This window comes from Saimiri boliviensis, chromosome 10 (assembly GCF_048565385.1).
Source record: "Saimiri boliviensis isolate mSaiBol1 chromosome 10, mSaiBol1.pri, whole genome shotgun sequence".
In the NCBI taxonomy this organism is placed as follows: domain Eukaryota; kingdom Metazoa; phylum Chordata; class Mammalia; order Primates; family Cebidae; genus Saimiri; species Saimiri boliviensis.
In genome coordinates this window covers 37,820,874-37,842,383 of record NC_133458.1, presented here as the reverse complement: position 1 = coordinate 37,842,383, position 21,510 = coordinate 37,820,874, and the positions used below count along the sequence as shown (strand labels likewise).

Genomic DNA, 21,510 nt, shown 5'->3' with positions numbered 1-21,510 from the left:
ATGGTTCAGCTGTGTTCCCACCCAAATCCCATCTTGAATTGTAGCTCTCATAATTCCCACGTGTTGTGGGAAGGACCTGGTTGGGAGATAATGGAATCATGGGGTGGTTTCTCTCATACTGTTCACCTGGTAGTGAATAAATCTCACGAGATTTGGTGATTTTAACTGGTGTTCTCCCTTCTCTTGGCTCTCATTCTGTCTTTCCTGCTACCATGTAAGATGCGCTTTTTGCCTTCCACTGGGATCCCGAGGCCTCCCCAGTTATGTGAAACTGTAAGTCCATTAAACCTCTTTTTTTTTTTTTTTAAATAAATTATCCAGTCTCGAGTGAATCTTTATCAGCAGCATGAAAACGGAATAATACAGTCAACTTTAAATTTCTCTGGCTGTGCTTTTCTAGTCACTTTTACTAGTTTTGCCGTATCTCCCTGATTTCACTTGGTCCTCAGACCACTTTCTAGTCACACTTATTCCCTTATTTCATCCTATCTCATGACTTAAAGTTTTATTTATCCACCAGAGTGACTCTCAAAGGTATACTTCTTGCTTTACCTGAAACTTGATCTCCAGACACAAATATTTATTCAACAACTTCAGTTTCATGACTGATTGGTTTTATCAATGTAACAAATCTCAAACCAAATGCCTGCTTATGCTCCTGAAACTGTACCCTCTACAGTTATTTCTTAAAACCCTAATTAATACTATATTCCAAATTTATGTCTACTAGAATATACCATCCATGAGGGCACATTTTATTGACATAGCTCAGCATCTAAAAAGAGTATGGCAACAATATTTGTTAAAGGATTAATTTGACTCAGTGTTATATTTCTTTAGTCTTTTGTCATATTCTCACCAATTCTGTCAGAATTCAGAAATATTATAAGCAAAGGGTAACTCTGATTTGTCTCTGCATTTAATTTGCATTATAAAATACTTATTACATATATTATTACAGGGTTGTTCTGGATAATAAATGTATTCTTAATATCATTTATAGTTTAATGATTACTGGTGGTGTAATACAGTTAAGGTTGGCTGTATTAAAGCTCTCACATTATTTTTGCTATTTACCTGTGCATAAAAAATTTAACACAATGCCATTTCTGACATTACAGAATAATTGTTCACATGGAACATAAATACTAATTGCTGTGAATTAGAATTTAAAAGGGGATATTCATTTATCTGGTAGAAACATTTTTTGTATGCCTGTTTTAAAGCAGTTTTGTATGTTAAAGCTGTATTTAGGTTGAATTAATATTTTGCGCAGATGTGAAAAGAAGAAGAAAAATAGGAAATACCATTTGCAAAGCTAACTTGAATAAATTTTATTTGAAATTTATTTAAAAAACAAAAAAAGTGTTGTTTTTGGTAAAAACTGATGCTTTTTTGCTAACATTTACTTTTTATTTGTGTAAATGTAAAGGGCACAAGTGACATCTGCTTTTTAATGATGGAACAATGTCATCTTGAATATTTCCAATCTCTTTTGTCAGTGGTTTGAAAATTAGATTTCAAATATAATGTAAGCATTAAAGAGTGCAATATAATGTAGGCATGCCAACTATGTCAAGCTCTTTTGAAAATAAGAATTCTGTTTGATTTTTTTTTTTAATGATACACTATTATTAGCAAGTTTAGCCTGCAACCTAAATAAGCCTGGGTTTATTTGACTTAGTGAATCACAGGTAGCAAAGACAAATAGATCTTCGATATGTGAAAATGTTTAAGAAAAATATCTTCACCAAATTAGAATTTGACTTGAAATGTTTAATTAAATATAGGCATAAAAAAAAACCAGAACATAAAATTTTAATCTTGTCACTTGTACTTTACAATCTTAGAATATTACAACTGTCAAAAGGTTAAAATTGGTTCTCTGGTGATTTAGATAACAGTAACTTCTATCTAGCTGTGGGACAAATGCCCTGAGAAGTTGTCTGTGCATTTTCTTACGTAGATAGTACAATTATTTTGAGAGTTTCAGTGAAACAGAAAAGATGCTCTATTCAAAATTTAACAAACTCACAAAGCACCCATCAGAACAGAATTGCTTTTATTCTAAAAGTTAGCTATAGAAATAAAGAGACTTACCAAAAAGACTAAATTCAGAGTTTACATTATTTAAAGATTTTTGAGAGGAGAGAAATAATAAAGAATAACTATATATATATATATATATATATATATATATATATATATATATATTAGCCTCATTTCATGAATAGAAACTTTGAGATGCTTTTAAAATAGTTATCAATAAATGTAAATATTTGTTGCTATAAGCTGTAGAAAATTTCTTAGAAGATAGGTGCCCAATTTACACACTGTATAGGGCTTTTCCTTCTTTTCTTGTATCATTTTGTTAATTCAATTTTATGAGGTTGTAGAAAGAAGAGCTGGCTAGTTAAAAGTTGATTCTTGAATTGTCTACATTTTACTCATTTTCTTGTAAGGTTAAAATTGACACAAATTGTATTGGCTCTGTTTTCTTGATTCAAATTATATAACATCTTCAAAGAGAACTTTATATTTTTAGATGCTCTCCTGTGGAATAGCTACTAGGCAGGAGCACCTGTGTATAATTGACATGACTCTAGCATGATCATAACTTTTCAGAGATTTTCTAATTTACACTTCATTCTATGATGATATTATCAGGGACATTCTCATGCACCAAGTTAATCTTTCACACATTTATTGCTTCCACTAGCTTCTTTTCTCCAAATTCCGTTTTTCTCATTAAATATAATTACATAAAATTAAGAAAATTTACATGAACAATCTTACATGTCAAGTATTAGACACAATAACCAACATCAAATGATTACTTCTTTTACAGTTCAAGACAATGCAACAAATGTTATTTATTCTCACTAATTCTGTCAGAGAATTGAGAACTATTATAATCATAGGGTAGCTCTGATTTGTCTTTGCATTTAATTTGTATTGTAACATATTTATTACATATATTATTACAGAGTTCTGTATAACAAATGGATTCTTAATATCAGTTAATGGTATATTTTTCTACCAAATTAGTCCCTACAAAGTGGCGTTTTTACAATTAGATAAGTTTGACGTATTTCTGCATCCAAGAAACCACTGCTGTAATCAGGAGAATGAACCTATCCATTATCCCCACAAGTTCATTAAGCCCCTTCTTGAGCATAGTTTTTATGTATTTGGCATTAATACCTCTTTTGGTAAAGTATCATTTCAAAATTTCTATTCATTAAAAAATGAGTTGATTTTGTCTTTTTAAAAATTAATTATTATGAGGCACATGCTATGTCTCAGTGTAGTCCATACAGTGTACAAAGATCAAACCAGGGCACCTTGGGTACACACTACTCCAAATGTTCATCACTTCCCTGTGCTAGAGATCTTTGAGTAAAAGTTATTTATCAAATACATAATTTTCAAATGTTTTCTCCCATTCTTTAGCTTGTCTGTTTGATTTTGTATGGTGTCTTTTAAAAGAGCAAGTTTTAAATTTTGATAAAGTCCATTTAATCCATATTGTCTTTGATGAATTATACTTTTATATACAAGAAATATTTGCCTAAGTCATAAATATTTTACTCTATGTTTTCTTTCAGTTTATAGTTTAGATTTTATAGTTGACCCTGGGATTCATTTTCATTTCATTTTTGCGTAAACAAGAGATGCACATTGAAGATTTACATTTCATGGAGGATATAACATGGATGGACAATTGTTCTAACACCATTTGTTGAAAACAGTCTTCCTGGTCCCAGTATGGTGGCTCATGTTTGTAATCTCAGCACTTTGGCAAGTTGAGGTGGGAGGATTACTTGAAGCCAGTAGTTCCAGATCAGCCTGGGCATCACAGTGAGTTCCTATCTCTACAAAAATGAAATATTAGCCCAGCATGGTGGCATACACCTGTAGTCCTATCTACTCAGGAGGCTGATGGGAGAATCACTTGAGTTCTGGAGTTAGCAGTTACAGTGAGCTAGGATTACACGTACTCTAGGCTGGATGACAGAGTAAGACTCCATCTCTAATACAATAAAATAAATACTTGTTATGCACAGAATCTTGCTCAAATTTGTATGTGTCGATATTTTGTTCAGTTCTTTCTTTAAATCAACATGACATTGTGCTTATTACTGTAGCTTCTTAGTACATCTTTCAACCAGTGCCTTCCAATAACATTCTCTTTCATAGTTATGTTGTCAACTCTAGGTTGTTTGCATTTTATTTAAAAATTTAGAATCATCTTATCAATTTATACAAAAATGTGTATTGGGATTTATACTGGAATTACATTCAACCTATAAAATAATTGGTGGTCAATTTAAATGTATATATTATTGAGTTTTCTGACTTAGAGGCATAGTGTCTCTCTCCATTTATTTATTTATTTTTTCCATTTCTCTGTAAGAATATAGTTTACAATGTATGGATCTTGTTCATTTCTAATTACTTGAATTATCTGTTTATGGTTTTATGTTCAATACAAATTTTGTTTTGAAAATGCAGATTAGAATATTTGCATGTTCTCTTGTTTTTTCTCTGCATTTTTTACCTTCAAGATCATCTGTTTTGTCTCTTCATAAAACTGCATTGCTATCTTTTTTCTCAAAAAAAATTGAATCTGATATGGAATCCCTGATATTGAAGAAGCCAAGAATACTCTTCAAAATGTTCCAAATACCCCCAAATATAAACTCTGGCATATTGACTATTTTGAGTTAAAGGCACTTGAAAAATAGCAAGTGTAAGATCACTTTGACCTTCTCACTATTTCTTTAAAACACGTGGTAAAACTCCCATGTGAAAGTTGTTCTCTTTATACTAGAAAGAAAATAATAATGGAAGTTGAGCCCAAAGTAATTTTTTACAGAACCTATTAAAATAACTCTTCTAGCCTCTCCACTTAAACTAAACTTACTACTCTTTGTGCAATACGATGTATAAGCATTACACTCTACCTTTGAGTCTGTATTTTCTTATGAGGACTTTCATGTCACATAAAACTAATATTAAATAAATGTGTTTGTTTTGTTTCTGTTATCTGTTTCATGTCAATTTCATGTCACATAAAACTAATATTAAATAAATGTGTTTGTTTTGTTTCTGTTATCTGTTTCATGTCAATTTAATTGTCAGGCTAAGATAAAAACTCCAGGAAGGTAGATGTAAAATTTTACTTCTCTTACAATATTTATAGAGTATGTATCCATGGCAAGAATCACATGAAAGGGAGATTTCTAGAATGCTACGAAGGTAATAAGACTATATATTTAGACAGGTTCCCTTCTCAATATGTGCAAAACATTTATACAAGTGGATTTCTTTCATAACTGAGTTAAAGACAGCTTTCTGATTCAACATACTTTTCTTTAAAACACTTTACTCCTCTGTGTTTATGAAGATTTAACACTAATCTCATTAAGGATCCGCCGTCAGGCTCATGTTTCTCAAAATTGGCTAGTATTGATAACACATGGAAAGCTTAAAATTACTGATGCCTGGGTCTCACCCCCAGTGTTTCTTATCAGTTTCAACTTTGGCTGAGAATTATTGACCCAGGGAAATATCCTGGGTTTTCCTCACTTATCAGTTCAACCTAAAATTTCTACCCTAAACAAATACCTTGACTTTTCATTGTTTGAGATTAATGAAACAGGCCAGCTGCTCCAGAATTTTTAATTAATCCTCACTATCATCTCCTGGCTCACCAAAAACTACAAACTCTTGATGTAGAGCCAAGGGCAGGAATTTTAAAATCTGAATGTAGTCAGTTGACCTGGGGAAATTTTAAGTACCACTGTGCAGAAATGGTCTGGAAATTTATTTGGAAGTTTTCAAACTACACATTTGTTTATTTAATTTACTGTTCAGTTGATCCATTTCTTATTAAGTTTAGTAGATTATTTCTTTTTGAGAAAGTTGTCTCATCAAAATTGTCAAAATTTGAGGCATACATTTCTTGTGATTGTATTGTTATTTGCTATTTATTTTGCTATAAATATCTGTATTATATTTTAAATGATTGTAGAGTTTTCAGTGAATGTAGACTATTTCTTTACATTGGTGACTTGTTTTATCTTTTTTTGTATTGTTTTATATTGTTCTTTTTCAAATAATCAGCTTTTGATTATATTGATTTTATCTATTGTTTAGATTTTTTTTCAAATACCATGAATTCTTCATATTTTTTTCTTTCTGCTGTTTGCTTTGGATTAGATTGGTTATTCTTTTTAAAGTTTTCCAAGCTAAAACCTAGATAACTGATATGAGGCCTTTCTTCTTTTCTACTATATGTACAACATAAGTATTTAATGCTGTTTCTTTTCTTTTAAGCACTATGTTAACTGCATCCCACATATTTGAATAAGTTATATTCAGTTTTTATTCAATTTAAGTGTTTTCTAATTTTCATTTTGATGCTTTTGTGAATAATAAGTTATCCGGAAGTGTTTTGTTTAATTTCAAAATACTTGTTAATTTTCTAACTATATTTCTGGTTTTGATTTCTAATTTAATTCTGCTATGGTCAGATAGTATGTCTTGTATTATTTTGAGGAATTCTTTTTTTTTTTTTTTTTTTTTTTTTTTTTTTTTTTTTTTTTTTTTTGAGACGGAGTTTCGCTCTTGTTGCCCAGGCTGGAGTGCAACGGCGCGATCTCGGCTCACCGCAACCTCCGCCTCCTGGGTTCAGGCAATTCTCCTGCCTCAGCCTCCTGAGTAGCTGGGATTACAGGCACGCACCACCATGCCCAGCTAATTTTTTTTTGTATTTTTAGTAGAGACGGGGTTTTACCATGTTTACCAGGATGGTCTCGATCTCTTGACCTCGTGATCCACCCGCCTCGGCCTCCCAAAGTGCTGGGATTACAGGCTTGAGCCACCGCGCCCGGCCTGAGGAATTCTTTTGATGGCCCAGAACATTGTCAGTTTTTGTTATTGTTCCATGTGCTCTTCGGAAAATTATCTGTTTTGCCTGTTATTGTGCACAGGATTATTAATTGCCTGTTAAGTCTATTTTTTTTGGTAGTAGTGTTCAGGCTTTTATACCCTTACTGATTTTAAACCTACATTTTCTATTATAGTGGTAGAAGTATTGTGGCTCCAATGACAATTGCATTTTTTAATGTCTCCTTTGAGTTCTCTCACGTGTGTCTGTGTGCGCGCGCGCGTGTGTGAATTTGAAGCTGTATTTAGATCCATACACTTTACAACTGTTACATGTTCATGGCATATTGTCTCTTAATCAGGATGCAATGTTTCTGTTTATTTCTGGTGGTTTTTTAAATTCTGAAATATGTTTTGCCTTATATTCATATAGTCACTTTATTCTTTACTTTTTACCTGTTTTCTTTAAGGTAGCTTTTCTATCAAATATATATTTGAGTCTGAGTACTTTATACAAATTTGACATTCTGTGTTTAGATCAATTACATTCGGTATAGTCATTGTTGGATTAAAATCAATTTGTTCTGTCAGTTTTCTGTGATATTTTCTCTTTATTCTGCCTGATTTTGATTTTTAAAAAATATTTACTATTATCGTTACTAATTTCTTTTTCATATTTTAATGGTTATGTTTAAAATATTAAGTAATATTGACTAATTTTAGTCTCTCTTCAAACAAAATTATACTTCTTTATATGTAGTATAAGAATCCTACACCAGTAGGCACATAATTCCTTCTTTCCAATCTTTTGCAGTTTTTTGTAAAATATTTTAATTTGGAATGATATATACTTACACTTTTCCTCCTAATTCTTCTATAGTCAGAAATAATTGCTTGGTGAAAAATAATTTAAAAGGCCTAATATGTTTACACTGATTTTAAGTCTTTGCAAAGATCTTCATTTTTTCATGTATAGGCTGGTAATAATAATCCTATGCCTGAAGAGTTTTCTTTTACAATTCCGAAAATGCAGGGCTGCTAGTAACAAACTATACTAGGAGGTTTTGTTTGTCTGAAACTGCTATTGTGACTCGTTAACTTTTGAATGATATTTTCATAGAATATAAAATTGTAAGTGGAAGGATTTTTTTAAAAGTGCTCTAATGATGGCACTTTTTGTCTCCTGACTTTTATATTTTTAGCAAGATAGTTGATAAAATTTTTATCACAGTTCTTCTGTATGTAGTGTGCCTTTATCTCTGGTTGTCTTCAATATTTTATCTTTGATACTTAGAAATTAGATATTATGCATCAAGAGGTTTTTAATTTGGAGTGAGAGGATGGTGCTATCTATCCTGATTAGGGTCTCTGATATTCTTACTTCTATAGTTTAATGTATTATATTATTTTTGAAAAATTTCAGCCCATTATCTCATTTAATAGTTCTTATGACCTATTTTCTCTGTCTCTTCTCTCACAGAGAACAATTATACATATGCTAAACTATTTGATATTGTCTCCAAAAACTCTTCAGTGCTATTGTTTTTGGATTTTAAAATGTATTTTTAACTATTATTTTTCAGTTTGTGTTTTAGTTTGGATATTTTCTTTTTTTTCTTTTCTTTTCTTTTTTTTTTTTTGAGACGGAGTTTCGCTCTTGTAATGCAGGCTGGAGTGCAGTGACGTGATCTCAGCTTAACCACAACCTCCGCCTCCCAGGTTCGAACAATTCTCCTCCTTCAGCCTCCCGAGTAGTTGGGACTACAGGCTGGCACCACCATGCCCAGCTAAGTTTTGTATTTTTAGTAGAGACAGGGTTTCACCATGTTGACCAGGATGTTCTTGATCTCTTGACCTCGTTATCCACCTACCTCAGCCTCCCAAAGTGGTGGGATTATAGACATGAGCCACCGTGCCTGGCCTAGTTTGGATATTTTCTACTGACCTATCCTTAAGTTTACTGATTTTTGTTGTCTGTTTAAGTAACACAGTGAATCCTTTAAAGACATTGTTCGTATCTATTAATGTGGATTGTTTTCTAGCATTTTAATTTTATTTTTTCTTATAGTTTCAATTTCCCATGTGTATTTTTTATTTGTTCATACACATTGTATCTATTTTTATCATTGTCTTGAATATGGTAATTATATTTTTTTCTAAATTCTTTATCTGATTGTTCCAACAACTGGGCCATATCCAAGTCTGAATCTGTTAAGTACCTTGTTTCTTGTTGATGGATCATTCTCTTCTTGCTTTTCTTCATGTCCTACAATATTTTGTTAAAAGTTGAGCATTGTATATCGGAATGTAGAGACCAAGGTACTATTTCAATTGCTTGAGTATGGGCATGACTTCTTGTCTCCTATGACTTTACCAGGGAATTGAATTTATATAGCCAGAAGTTGACCTAAATTTGGGTGCTGATATTATTTATGTTATCTTGGTGTACCACTGTTTTTATAATTTACTTAGTGTTAACTAGTGCATAAGGTGAGGGTTGGATGGTATAAGGGATATTTATGCTTCTCTACCCTCAGCTTTAGGACTTTTCTCACGATATTCTCAAAGATTTTGTCTCTGTGCTTTATCCTCCCCCTCAGTAGAAGATTAACATTTGGTAGCCTGTGCTAGAATGAGAATATTGTTTGTGGTGATCTAGAGACAGACACAGGCAGTCTCTGGGTTTCTAGTTCTTTAGAGTAGGGCTTTCTCAGTTTCCCCTGATGGTAAGTGCTTTTCTGTGGTCTGGACAAAGGTGGTTCCATGACCTTGTTTTGTTGGGATATGGCATGTCGTTTCCTCTTCTCCTGGCCACAGTGGGTCTTACCAACTGTCTTGGGGTACAGCAGATTTGCTTTCCTTTCCATAGCAGCTTAATGGTTTTATCCTATGGAAGTAGTAATCCAGGAAGGACTTTCTGCAGGGCTTTATTCCTTTCTAGAGTAGTGACCAGTCCCTTCCCCTCAACCCAGCATCACTGATGGAGGCTTTGTCCAGTATCCACCTACCCATATCAGTGATATTCCTTGGAGAAGAGCCTGTGATTGGGTTAATAAATATACTTTTGTATTAGGATACAAGTGTTTCCATGCTACCACACTAATTCACACTTGACTATTAGCAATTTGTTAAAAAAAAAACAACAAAAAAAAACTAGGTCAATTCTTAACTTCCAGCATGGTGGCCTAGCCGTACTCCCATTCTTTGTTCTATATGAGTCTATGTTCATGTGCTATCTTTTCTTAGAGGAGCTTGTGTTTTCTTATATTTTAGACTAATTGGTTAACGTGCAATCTCAGCTCTCAGACTCCAAAAAATTATGATTTATATGTTGCTGAACTTTTCCTTTTTTTTTTTTTAATTTGGGAGCAATAATTCCTGCCTTCTGTAACATAAGTGGAAGCCAGGAGTCTGTACCTGACTTTTGTTGTTATGTTTTCTCCATCTTCCATACTCGACTGTGCAACTCTGGTATCAGTTTAGAACCATCCCAATGTCCATGCTGAACACTCTGAAGTTTTGTCTAAATTTAGTGTCTGAGGATCCCACTTATTCTAAATGAGAAGTAAGGAAGTGTCTAATCCAGGCGTCCCCAGACTTTTTACACAGGGGACCAGTTCACTGTCCCTCAGACCATTGGAGGGCCACCACATACTTTGCTCCTCTCACTGACCACCAATGAAAGAGGTGCCCCTTCCTGAAGTGCGGTGGGGGGGCTGGATAAATGGCCCCAGGGGGCCGCATGCGGCCCACGGCCTTGGTTTGGGGATGCCTGGTCTACTCTGACAATTTTAATTTAGTGAAATTCAAAAGTAATTACCAATTTTATGTCATATTCTTTTCTTTGGTATCTGACTTTACTATTTTGATCATCACAGTCTAAATCTACTTAAAAGTAAGAATAAATCATAGACTTTTTACAATATTTTAAAGCCCATCATTGGTCTTTTTTCTGTAACCATACCTAATTTGAAGTATCACTTTTTTAGGTTCTGAAAACTAAGAGGAAACTTCAGTTAACAACCCTCAAAAGCTTATCTGTTCTCCTGCTCAAAAGAAAAAAAAAAGAAATTAATCATTTCTCATATTACATAATTTGCCCATTTTTTTCTTGCCTGAGCTTAGTCACTCTATGTATGGTTTATGTAATTGAAAATGAGCCTAGAGACTTAACATTCAGGTCTTTTGAACAATGTCTGGAGGATAGAAGAATGGATGTAAAAAACATTCAAAATTCACCACCATGTTTAATTAAGATTCTTTAACCTTGCAGGCTCAACAAATGAGCCGAGCTAGATCAAATGAATTTTTGTTAGTGTTTTTAACATGATCCTATATATTAACTGAAGGGATACACACAGATTGAAAGTTGATGAGGCATATGCTGTGGCTGGACTTGTGGCACAGAGAACTGTGACCTTTCTAATGATGAGGAAATGCATAAAGATATAGGGGAGTTTTTCTAACTTCCTGCAGTAATTTTAGATTTGCTTAGACTTTTCCTTGACTTGATTGTCAGTTATATTTTTGAAAGCTAAATTATCTGACATAAGCAGAAGTTCTCATTAGAACAAACATGCACTATCAGCCTTGCTGCTTTGCATTTGATTATTATGCTCATTTTCTCTGATTAAAAATGATTCATATGTTGAAGTTGAACACAAATGAAGTTGTGGAGCAAGGGCATGATATGAGGCAAATGTTAGAACTTCTGTAGATGAAGATTATTCTTCCACAGCAGCATCTATAAACACGCTGATTCATTGCTAGTTGCATAGAAATAAATGTTTTAAACATGCTAACTTAATCACATAACGTTAAGTGTGTCTGCGTTGATGCTTACAAAAGTACTGCAAAGTCTCATTACCAAAGAATATTAAGACACACTCAATATTCTCTTCTGGTTGGAATTACTTTATAATGACACAATACTTATTTCAGGCATTTCATCAAGGATGGAAAAGTATTTTACTGATTGTGAAACTTTCTGTCTCCTTGCAAAAATTAGAATTTAGAGTAAAATCTCATTAATCCAGACATCAGTGTGTCAGAATGTGCCAAAATTTATACAAGTATTAAAATGATGATAAAACTTATACTCTTTATAAAGAAACTGTTTGATACACAAATGCATACTATAATGAGTGAGCTACTTGGAAAGACACACTATAAACGCACTAAACTTCTTCAGAAAATCAGTTTTAGTTCAGTCTGTTTGTTCGAAGATTATTTTTATCCATTTATCACAGCCCATTCTTAAAGATGTATCATGTTCTTTTAATCCAATTTTGGTAATAATTGATAATGTAGTATAATAAAATTGTGTTTTTTATTTATAATAAGTCATAGTTTAACCCTCTTGTAACATACATTTTTTTCTAAATATGTGACAGAGTCACAATTACATATTTAAAATACTAACTTTTAAGTCATAAATATGGTATACTTTATAGGAACATGTAGTTTCTCCCCCCATGTTACAAACCAAGTTATCAGAATTCTTTAGTTTATGTATATAGTTCTTTAATTATTTTTGTGGAGTCACTTGCAGTTACTTTGCATTTTATTTGCTCTCTTAGGAATGAGTTTTCCATTATCTTCATTGTAATAGATTCAAGTAGTGAAAAAAAAAAACACATATTATGTTAGAACACATTTACTCTGCCCTATATTTCTAGGTTAGTATTCAGCTACATTGACATATCTAGCCTCTTTTCCCATTCAATTAATTATGTAACTAGGGAGTATGGCAAAGATTCACTATATGTCATTCCCTTTCTCATTTTTAGTATCAAATATAAAATTTGTTCTGAACCTCCATGTGTCTAACTAAAGACTATTGACCAGTTTTCATTGCAGCTAGTTGTGGTCATGTGACTAAGTTTTCACTGATGAGAAGGAAAAAGGTTGTGTGGTGTTTTAGGAAGTCCCATTAAAAGGAGGGATGAGTTTCCTTTCATTTTTCTTTCCCACTGGCTGAATGCATATGAGGTGGTGCTCCTGAAGTTACCTTACCAGAAGTGAGTTTTTCAGGATGGCAGAAGAGCAAGTAAACCGAGCCCAGCACTCATAGAATCCATACCTCCGAACTGCCATGACATGGGCTCTATGTTGTTTACACATTGTTATTTTGGCTTTTTCAGTGTCAGGCAGTCAAACATAAACTAATTGATACTCTGACTTAGAAGTTACAGAGCATGTTTGGCTCAGCCTTTCTTCTCTCTGTTCCAGATCCCTAGAACTGTCTGTCCAAAGAGAGGCTGCATTCAGAATCAATTGCTCAAGGGTAGCTTGCAGATGTCAGCTGGGTTGGAGAGCAGGAGTAAATCTATCTAATTATGCATTAAAAAACTAGAAAGCACATTTGGCTGCAGACGTTAGCAGCTTATGCAAATAGCTTCATCATTAATAAAGTTCATATTTTTATCTTCATCTGTCTGACTTGTATATCAGCTATGTTGATGTTACTGACATGATGGTCATTGAGAATTAATAAGAATAATCATATAATTATATACAATGATGTACAATTGAGTCTCAAGGAAAAATAGCCTCAGTTCATAGTGTTTGCTGACTTCGGTGGTTGACATATTCCTCTTCTGGCCAATTTCAAGTTATAAATGTAATATCACTGAACAAAGTAAGATAAACAGGTGCAGAAGTACACCATTATATAGTATTTCTGCCATACAGATGCAATATATGTAAATCTCAAGCATATATGTAATTATGACATGCTAAAATTATCAGGAAATGAGCTTTTAATACCAATTATTTTTATACTTAGAAAAATGTATGTATGTTTATATAATTTATTTTTAATAATAGCTGCATTTAACAATACTTTCTAAATTCTGAAACTGGTAATTACCATTTATATGTCAGTATACACTGGCTTTTACACACAACTTTTACATTTTCATTCCTGAATGAATATATATATATATATATATATATATATATATATATATATTCATTCAGGAATGAAAATGATCTGTTTCTCTCTAAATAATTGATTTTACAAAATGGAAAACATTATCAAGAGACTAAGTAGATGTACATAGTATGTATTTATTATCCCAACAGTTGGCTACTGTTGTCTATGTGTCATTCAGAGCTGCCAGCTGGCCACTCACTGTTGACAGATTCTAAGGACCCTGTTTTCACTAATGCAGTTTGGAGTTCAGACTAAAAGCTGTGAAATGAAAAGCAAAATCAAAATAATACTATTGAGTTTTGTTTTGAAGAAGAATACAAGTCTTTAGTAATTGGAGGGCTTTAACTGGTCTCTATATATGTTGAACATGGTAGTTGTGTCTGACTTACAGAAGAAATTACTCAAAGCATCACACAGATGCACGTGTACACACACACACACACACACACATACACACACACAGACACACACACACACACACACACATGAGACAGCTCCAGCCTTCGAGGTTAGGCTGGTAAACTGATCTATCCAGAGGCCTTTATTTAATAAGAAATTAATGACCTTCCCTAGCACTGCTAGTCTTTCTCTTCCTATACAATTATTGAATTTGGTAACTGGTACAGAATTTGCTTTTGCTTGTTAGAACCTGGCGTTTAGTTTAGATATCAGATGCCATTCTCATTACTGTATTTGCATATCTGAGTGTAATATCTTTCCTATAGACAATTTACTTAAGTTTCATATAAAAGCAGATGAGAGAGATGAAAGCAGACAAGAGAAACATAATTATCCTACGTATAAGGAGAAAAACAGATGTTGTAGCAAAAATTAAGATTTTGATTAACATAGGTAAATGTGCTAAATAAAATAAAGTTCTGAGTTCAAATATCAACTTGGGCCAGTCATCTAAACTTATTTGTTTCTTCTGTGGAATAAAGTAAAACAAAGTAAAACATAAAAGTACAAGTTTATCTAGAACTTTTTTTCACCTCGCCCCTGCCCATAAAGAGGTATATTATCATTAAATAAAAGTACCATCATGATTATTGAAAATATTGCTACTTGGGCTTTTCTTTATCCAGGAAGCTGGTGGCAGCATCTTGGCACAAGGAACAGAAAATCTGACAAGTTGGCCAGAGTCACAAGCAGGGTTCTGGATATTCTTAAGTCATCTCCCAGATCCCTTACTGGACTTTTCGTAAAAATGCTGACACCTGCTGAAATTCTAGTGCATCAAAAAGTTGGAGCCTGTCCTCATATGTACATACTTAGATATTCAGGCTGTCTATTGCTGTGTAACAACTGACCACAAAACTTAGGGCTTAAAACAGATACCATACTCTTATACTTTATAGCTCTATGAGTCAGGAATTTGGGACCCAGCTCAGTCTTATGATGCTTTTCCTCCATATGATACAGACTGAGAACACTGGATAAAATACAGCTGGCAGGATTGTATTTTACAGGGTTGAGCTGTATTTATCCAGAGTTGACCTAAAGTATTCACTGTGGCTTTACATGCAGATATCTGACTCCTCCTTCTCTGGGAGACTCGGAGTTCAAATAATAACCGGGTCTAGTTGTTCTCAGGTTTTGTTGCCTGGATTGATAGCTTCTGCATCACTTGGAAACTTACGAGGCATGTATATTCTTGGGATATACCCCAAATAAATTCTAGTGATTGTGTTATGACAAGCTCCCCTCCAGGTACCTAAAAGGCATGATAAGATCACCATGCCTGGTACTTAGCTATATCTCTATCCCTTCAGATAAATCTGCATTGGCCCTGGAAGGGGTGGCAGTATAAGGAATTATAAGGACATAAGATAATAAAATTTAGAAAAATTATCCCAAGGTATTATAAGATTTAATTTATCAAAAATTAAATAAAAATTTATATTATGCTATTACTTTTAATTATAAGTGTTTAATGTATTTCAAATAAAGATAAAAGAGTAAAAAATTATTTACCTGAAACTTTTTATTCAAACAGTTCTATTATATTTTTTCTGAGGATGCCTGTCAATTTAGTTTGTTTCAGAACGTCTTTTTGCATTTGGAAGGCAATTTTACTTTATTGTTTACTATGTTAATGTTGTGTCCGAATATCCGATGTCTCTGCTAACTCAAGTTGGTATTTCTGAAGTTTTAATAAAGAGAGAAAGTCAATATAGCTGTCTTTATGCCAGTACCATACAGATAAATGAAGCTGTGGAGTAATATTTGAAGTTGGGAATTATGAATGCTTTAACTTCCTTTTTTTTCAGGATTCTTTGGTTATTTTGGTCACTCAGACTTCCATATGATTTTTAATATCAGTCAATGACAGGAAATAAAACAGTTGGAAATTTGTAATGATTATGCTGAATTATAAATAGGTTATTTATGATTATAAATTTATTTCTCATATTTGTGAAAGATGGGAAGTCCAAGATCAAGACAGAATTGATGTCTGATGATGGTTCATCTTTTGTCTCATAGGTGGTATTTTCTTGCTGTCTTGTCACTTAGTGTGAAGGACTAACTAGTCTCTGGGATCTTCTATATAAAAATACTAATCCCAGTCACTTCTCAAAAGCCCCATGTCCTAATACCTGGTAGGTTAGGATTTCACCATACACATTTTGGGGATAACAAAAACAATTAGGTCATAGCACAGAGTAAAAGTCTTACATTTATTTTGTTAAATTTTCTTTCAAGTGTATGTTGTGATGCTCTTGTAAACAAAATTATTTTTCTTAAAATTTTTTATTGCATTATAGGTTTTGGGGTACATGTGAATAACATGCAAGATTGTTGCATAGGTACACACATGGCAGTGTGATTTGCTGCCTTCCTCCCCATCACCTATATCTGGCATTTCTCCCCATGCTATCTCTCCCAACTCCCCACCCTGCCACTGTCCCTCCCCTATTTCCCCCCAGCAGACCCCAGTGTGTGGTATTCCCCTCCCTGTGTCCATGTGTTCTCATTGTTCAACACCTGCCTATGAGTGAGAACATGTGGTGTTTGATTTTCTGTTCTTGTGTAAATTTGCTGAGAATGATGGTTTCCAGGTTCATCCATGTCCCTACAAAGGACAGGAACTCATCATTTTTGATGGCTGCATAATATTCCATGGTGTATATCTGCCACATTTTCCTTTTTTTTTTTTTTGAGATGGAGTTTCGCTCGTTACCCAGGCTGGAGTGCAATGGCACGATCTTGGCTCACCGCAACCTCCGCCTCCTGGGTTCAGGCAATTCTCCTGCCTCAGCCTCCTGAGTAGCTGGGATTACAGGCATGTGACACCATGCCCAGCTAATTTTTTTGGATTTTTAGTAGAGACGGAGTTTCACCATGTTTACCAGGATGGTCTCGATCTCTTGACCTCGTGATCCACCCACCTCGGCCTCCCAAAGTGCTGGGATTACAGGCTTGAGCCACCGGGCCCGGCCATGTGCCGCATTTTCCCTGTCCAGTCTGTCATTGATGGGCATTTGGGTTGGTTCCAGGTCTTTGCTATTGTAAACTGTGCTGCAATGAAGATTCTTGTGCATGTGTCCTTATAGTAGAATTATTTATAATCCTTTGGATATATACCCAGTAATGCGATTGCTGGGTCAAATGGAATTTCTGTTTCTAGGTCCTTGAGGAATCACCACACTGTCTTCCACAATGTTGAAATAATTTACACTCCCATGAACAGTGTAAAAGTGTTCCTATTTCTCCACATCCTCTCCAGCATCTGATGTCTCCAGATTTTTTAATGATTGCCAGTCTGACTGGCATGAGATGGTATCTCAATGTGTTTTTTTTTTTTTTTTTTGCATTTCTCTAATAACCAGTGATCATGAGCATTTTTTTATGTTTGCTGGCCTCATGTATGTCTTATTTTGTAAAGTGTCTTTTCATATCCTTCGCCCATTTTTGAATGGGCTTGACTTTTTTTTCTTGTAAATCTGTTTTAGTTCTTTGAAAATTCTGGATATCAGCTCTTTGTCAGATGGGTAGTTTGCAAAAATTTTTTTCCATTCTGTTGGTTGCCGATTCACTCTAATGACTGTTTCTTCTGCTGTGCAGCAAAATTATTTTCTTAATTTTATTTTCATATTTGTTGTAAATTAGAAGTGGGATTGATTTTTTTGTATAATCTTATATCCTGCAATATTGATGAAATGTTTATTTTTTCTTCCAGGTTTTTAGTGGATTCTTCAGGATTTCCTGTACATCTTGCTACCTGCTAATAGAGGTATTTTTACTGCTTCTTTTTAAAATCTGGATGTCTTTTATTTTATTTTCTTGCCTAATTGCACTGCCTTGTTTCTGTAGTGCAATGCTGAATAAAAGTGGTAAGAACAAACATCTTTGTTTTGTCTTGCTCTTAGGCAGAAAATGTCAGTCTTTCTTCATTGAGGGTGATGTTTGCTACAGGTTTTTCTAGGTGGTTTTTATCAAGTTGGGGAATTTCCCTTCAGTTTTGACTTTGAATCTTTTTATTATGAAGTGTTATTGGGTTTAGTTGAATGATTTTTCAATAACTGTTGAGATAATCATGCGGTTTGCCTTTATTTTATTGATACCGTACAATATAGTAATTTGTTTTTAATATTAAGGCAGTGTTTCATTCCTGGGAAAAATACTTTGTCATATTGAATAATCTTTTTTTTAAATGTGTTGAATATTTAAATTTTGTTTAGGATGTTTGCATCTATTGTCATTAAAGAGAATGCGTAGTTTTCTTTTTGTGATATTTTTGCCTGGTTTGGGTATTAAGATAATACTGTCCTCATAGCACAAATTAGAAAGTATTCCCTGTTCTTTTAATTTTTGGAAGAGTTTGTAAATTATTCCTTAATTGTTGATAGAACTCACCAGTGAAGTCTTCTGGGCATTGGGCTTTTCTTTGTGGGTAGATTTTTGATTACAGATTCAGTCTCTTTACTTGTTATAGGTGTATACAGATTTTCTATTTCTTCTTGAGTCAGTTTTCGTAGTTTGTGTCTTTGTACACATTTTCCTATTTCATCTAAGTTATTTAATTTATTGGCAGGTATTATATTCCAGTAATTTTTTTTCTGTAAGACTAGAAGTTATGTCCTGACTTCTTAATGCTAATTTCAGTAACTTTTCTCTCTCTTTCTATTGGTTATTCTAGGTAGCTTTGTTAACCTTCCTGAATCTTTCCAAGAACCAACTTTTGATTTTGACTTCCTCTATAGATTTTCCTATTCTTGATTTTATTTATTTCTACTCTAACCATTATTTTTTTCTTTATACTTGTTTTGTGTTTATTTTCCTCTTTTTCACATTGTCTTAAAGTAGAAAGTTGGGTTATTAATTTGAGAGTTTTTTTCCCTTTTTTTAAACAAATGTTTATAGCTATAAATTTTCCTGTGAGCACTGTTTTTACTGCATTACATGATTTTAATTTCCCATGTTTTTGTTTTTATTTATCTCTAGTCTCCTTGTTGTCTTTTTCTTGAATCTGTTGATTATATAATTTTCACATTTTATGAATTTTTAAATTTTGTTTCTGTTATCAATATCTAATTTTATCTACTGTGGTGGGAAAGTATACTTTATTATTTCAATACTTTTTAATTGATGGAGGCGTGTTTTATGGTAGAATTTGATCTGTCCTGGGAATGTTTTATATAAACATGAGAGGATATTTCCTCTGCTCTTTTTGGATATTCTATTTGTTAGTTTTAGTTGGTTTATAGTGTTACTTATCTCTTCTATTTATCTGTTGTTCTTCTGTCTAATTGTTATATCCATTTTTGAAAGAGGGATATTGAAGTATCTAACTTTTATTGTTGAATGATCTATTTCTCTCTTCACCTCTGCCAGTCTTGCTTCATGTATTTTGGAGACCTATTGTTAGATGCCTATATGCTTTGTAATTGTTATATCCAGCCTGGGTGACAGAGTGAGACTGTATCTCAAAAAAAAAAAATTAGAAAATAAGGTATGAGAAGAGAGAATGAGAGATTATGTGCAGAGATTACAAGAGGGTAATCACAGTGAGCAATGAAGCAAGAGTATAAATCACAAGAGAGAAGTTGATGGTAAATAGCAAAGGGGTAAAAGAGTGAAGATGACAGAACATACCAATAGGATACAACAGTGTTTGATTTCATTCACTTCCATAATATATGATACTGGAATTCTGCTCAATCCTCTTACCCTTCCTCTGATGTTTAGTTCATAGGTCATTGACTGCCTTTAACAATCTGAAGATACTTTTATTTTGTGAGAAAATACAATTCTTCAGTAGTTTGTCCAAACCATGTTTAACCATTTATGTAAAACTGCCTATGTATATATTGACAATTAAATGCATTTATTTTAAATTTTTATGTATGTAAGCAAATATTTGAAAATATGCAAAGAACCAAATAGAATCACATAAAATATCTTTATTATTTCCAAGTTTTCATTATATTTATTGGGCTTACATATTAAAGCATAGATATTTTGATTATTTTTTATCTTGAAACTATTATTTCTGTTACTATTCTTTTGTATGTATGTTAATACAGGTACCATTTATTGAATGTTTCATGTGGGATACTAAATTCTAACTTCTAATTCACCGATTAATTTTTTTTGAAGTATTTAGTGCATGATTATGCTATACCATATGCAATTTAGAGACTGAGGATTGAGCAATGAAAAAAACAAAGTATCTGCTTTTATGAAGTTAACTGTTATTAGTGGAGACAGTTGAGAAGTAAATGCATGACCAGGAAAATTTCAAATAGGAAGATATATGAAGATAATAAATAATAATAAACAAATTTAAATAAGTAAGGAGTATAAAGATAAATTTTATTATAGTTAACAAAGTATCAAGAATGTATTTTAGTAGCATTTGCAAAAGGAGCCCTCACTGAAGACCTGGGGTAGAAACTTCCTGGCAGAGAGAATAGCCAGAGTAAAATTGTTTTAAGATAATTGAAAGGAATTCTCCTTTCATAGAGCTTTGCATAGAAAATAGCATAGAAGATGGATGCTTTAGATATATGTAACACAGAATGATCTGATTAAAGTAACAGTTGAATAAAATTACACCAGTGTTAGAGTTGAGAATGAATAATCCTTAACATTTTAGTATGAATGAAATATTTAAATTTTTTAAATCATCCCATGAGATGCCAGTTTACTAAAATCACTGATATGTGGACATATTTTTAACTTCACAAAACAGAAAATAATCACATTTTTCAACTCTCAGTATTTTATATGATATAAATTTGTATTAAAATTAGAAACTAATTTGTGTTTAGAGTGCTTGGATCACTCTATATAAATGAATTAGAAATATAACTCAGTGTTTTCTAACATATACTCATGTATTGTGCCTGTATGAATTAATATATATTTTCATATGTGTACACACATGTGTGAGCAAGTTTGTGTATACGTGCATCTATTTGTGTCGAAGTAAGCAGGATGAGGAGATTTTTCAGAACTGTTTATAAAAGAATATTTGAGTCCAATGCTAGTGAAAACTACTGAACTTTGTAATTTTGCAAATGACCTAAAAGTTTATTTAACTTCCTTCTGAAGTATTCCAACAGATGATTATTCCAAGTCATCATTGACTTGTGCACAGAAAAATTTATTATAATAGATTTCTTCATACATTAACTAAAAGACTATATAATTTCCCTGAAAAGAAGGCAATTGCT

General features: G+C 32.9%; 1 protein-coding gene across 1 annotated transcript in view; it reads left to right on the top strand.

The window, feature by feature from the left end:
• Positions 1-21,510, top strand: part of ANKRD7 (ankyrin repeat domain 7) — a 1,180,453-nt gene that overhangs the window by 890,950 nt on the left and 267,993 nt on the right. Inside the window, exon 26 of the mRNA XM_010343808.3 lies at positions 18,012-18,065. The gene's annotated coding sequence lies outside the window, so the exon portion shown is untranslated. The remainder of the gene's footprint in view (positions 1-18,011; positions 18,066-21,510) is intronic.